Here is a 3502-nt window from a genome sequence, read left to right as displayed (position 1 = left end):
GTTTATTTTATGGACAGCCAAATGATTAATTATTACATGAATTCAGTTACCTTTTTATAAAATGTTCATGAGTTAGCTCATTGGAACCCCAATAAATTACTGGTCTTGTAAAATTATTTGAAAATATATATGGATGCGCAAAATGTAAATTTTTGTTGTTCTATCCGTCCCCCACATAATTCTGAAAGGCCATTGCATATATCACAGAGACACTTCTTTCCCCCCCTTTAGAGATATGACAATTACATGTTGTCTAACTGTTACCATCTCATATATAAAAATGCATTTTAGAACATTGCATGTTTCCTGATTCAGCTGAAGCATATCTGTGTTACAGAGCTATAGTCTAAATGGAGAAAGAATCCCTCTAGGGAAGATACTTTATTGTGGAGTATTATTTTAAGATGTGTTACATTCATTTATGCTATGGAGTATTTGTTTAATGATGCAATGATATATTGCATTCTTTTATGTTGCATTGTTTAACTCTGTGAAGGTGTGTTACTTTGCCTGTCTAAAACACCTGATTCCTCTAATAAAGAATTGAACAGCTAATAGCTAGGCAGGAGAAACACTAGGAGGGGTGGCAGAAAGAGTGAATAAATAGGAGGAATCTGGGAAGATAAATTGAAGAGCAAGAAGAGAAGGAGAGGAAGATGTCAGGGGCCAGTCACACAGACAGATATAGAATAAGAGATATTCGGAAATAGAGAAATGTAAAAGACTGGAGGCAAAAGGTAGATGGACTAATTTAAGAAAAACTGGCTAGAAACAAGACAAGTTAAGGCCAGTCATTCATAAGAAAGAATAAATGTCCGTATATTTATTTGGGAGCTGTGTGGCAGGCCCACAAAGAGCAAAGAGAAAAAACAACTACAATTATTCCCTCTTAGGAATTCTTCAGAATTCCATGGTGACTGGGTAACACATTTCTTTGGTTTGTGCGTGTGTTGTATACCTGTGGTGCATGCACATTTTATCTAAGCACTTTTAACAGCGAGGTCCTGTGAGATGAAAGAATTAAAGATTATGTCTTTTAATAAGAAAATTTTGTTTCTTGAAAGTGGTATCAAGTGAAGGACTCCTTCTAATCTCATTGTAAGGAGCCCTTTAACATACTGTTAACCAATATTTTTGTAAGACAAAAGTAAAGGGTAGAGTTTATATTTATTTTAATCATTTTAAAAAGGCACCCAGTCTGGTGTGGATCACCTCCTTCTCTGGAAAGTTAACTAGAGTTAACATAAAACTTCATTCTACATATTCAGGAAAAGATAGAGAATCAGGCAAAAAATCAAAGAAAGTGAGCTATTCTTTTCTTTTTCTTTTCTTAATTTATTTTTCAGTTTAAATTTAGATTAGAAACAAGGTTGCTTCACAAGTCAGTTCCAGGTCCCTCTCCCTTTCCCTCTCCTCCTCCCGTGCCCTCCCCCCAATCCACCCAATATCCTCTCATTTCCCCAGGGAGGGTGAGGCCCTCCATGGGGGTGTCCATAGTCTGTCATTTCATCCAGGGCAGGGCCTAGACCCTCCCCCAAGAGTTCATGGTGAGAGTGCATCTCATATTGTTGGATGGGAGTCCAAAGTCTGTGTGTATACTCGGGATGAGTACAGATCTACTGCCCAAGGCTCAATAGATTACCTAGGCCTCCTCACTGACACCCACATTCAGGGGGTCTTGATCAGTCCCAAGCTGGATTCTGAGGCTGATTCCTGGGATTCAAGAGTTAACCTTTGTCAGGTCAGCTGTTTCTGGGGGTTAAACCTTCCCAGTTTTTAGCCCCTTTGCTCATCGGTCTTCCCTCTCTGTCACTGGGTTCCTTGAGTTCAGCTCAGTGTTTAGCTATAGGAGTCTATCTCTGCTTCTATCAGCCACTGAATGAAGTTTCTGTTTCCCAGATTCTCTGGCCATGGGATTGTAGGCTGGCACTCCCCAGATCTATGTGTAAAATCCGTATATGAGAGAGTACATGCCATGTTTCTCTTTTTGTGACTGTGTTACCTCACTCAGGATGGTTTCTTCTAGTGTCATCCATTTGCCTGCAAATCTCAGGATTCCATTGTTTTTTTCTGCTGAATAGTACTCCATTGTGTAAATATACCACATTTTCTCTATCCACTCTTCGGTTGAAGGGCATCTAGGTTGCTTCCAAGTTCTGGCTATTACAAATAATGCTGCTATGAACATAGTGGAACAGACATCCTTGTTGTATGAATGGACATCTTTTGGATATATGCCTAAGAGTGGAGTTGCTGGGTCTTGTGGTAGGTTTATTCCCATTTTTCTGAGGAATCTCCATACTGATTTCCAAAGTGGCTGAACCAGTTGGCACTCCCACCAGCAATGGAGGAGTGTTCCCCTTCCACCACATCCTCTCCAGCATAAATTGTCATTGGTGTTTTTTATTTTAGCCATTCTGACAGGAGTGAGATGGTATCTCAGAGTTGTTTTGATTTGCATTTCCTGGATGGCTAGGGATGTTGAGCACTTTCTCAAGTGCCTCTCAGCCATTTTAGACTCCTCTATTTAAAATTCTCTATTTAGTACTGTAGCCCACTTTTTGATTGGATCCTTTGGTGTTTTGGAGACTTGCTTCTTGAGTTCTTTTTAATTTTGGAGATCAACCTTCTGTCAGATGTGGGATTAGTGAACATTTTTCCCATTCTGTGGGCTGCCGTTTTTCCTTGCTGACTGTGTCCTTTGCATTACAGAAGCTTCTCAGTTTCAGGAGGTCCCATTTATTAATTTTTGATCTCACTATCTGTGCTAGTGGTGTTATGTTCAGGAAGCTGTCTCCTGTACCAATTCGTTTAAGGGTACCACCCACTTTCTCTTCTAAGAGGTTCAGTGTGGCTGTATTTATGTTGAGGTCTTTGATCCATTTGGACTTAAGTTTTGTGCACAGTGATAAACATGGATCGATCCACATTCTTCTATATGCCAGCCTCTAGTTATGCCAGCACCATTTGTTGAAGATGCTTTCTTTATTCCAATGTATATTTTTAGCTTCTTTGTCAAAGATCAGATGTTCATACGTGTGTGGGTTAATATCCGGGTTTTCAGTTCAATACCATTGGTCTACCTGTCTATTTTTGTGCCAATACCAAGCTGTTTTCAGGACTATAGCTCTATAATAGAGCTTGAGGTCAGGGATGGTGATGCCTCCGGATGTTGCCTTGTTGAACAGGGTTGTTTTTGCTATCCTGGGTCTTTTGTTTTCCATACAAAATTGATTATTGTTCTTTCAAGGTCTGTGAAGAATTGTGCTGGGATTTTAATGGGGATTGCATTGAATCTGTAGATTGCTTTTGGCAGGATTCCATTTTTACTACATTGATCGTACCTATCCAAGAGCATGGGAGATCTTTCCATTTTCTGAGAGCTTCTTTAATTTCTTTCTTTAAAGATTCAAAGTTCTTGCGATACAGGTCTTTCACTTGTTTGGTTAGCGTTACCCCAAGGTATTTTATGCTGTTTGTGGCAATTGTAAAGGGTGATGTT

Source organism: Mesocricetus auratus, unplaced genomic scaffold, assembly GCF_017639785.1.
Source record: "Mesocricetus auratus isolate SY011 unplaced genomic scaffold, BCM_Maur_2.0 Super-Scaffold_100003, whole genome shotgun sequence".
NCBI classification, from domain to species: domain Eukaryota; kingdom Metazoa; phylum Chordata; class Mammalia; order Rodentia; family Cricetidae; genus Mesocricetus; species Mesocricetus auratus.
Note: the sequence above shows the minus strand (reverse complement) of the source record.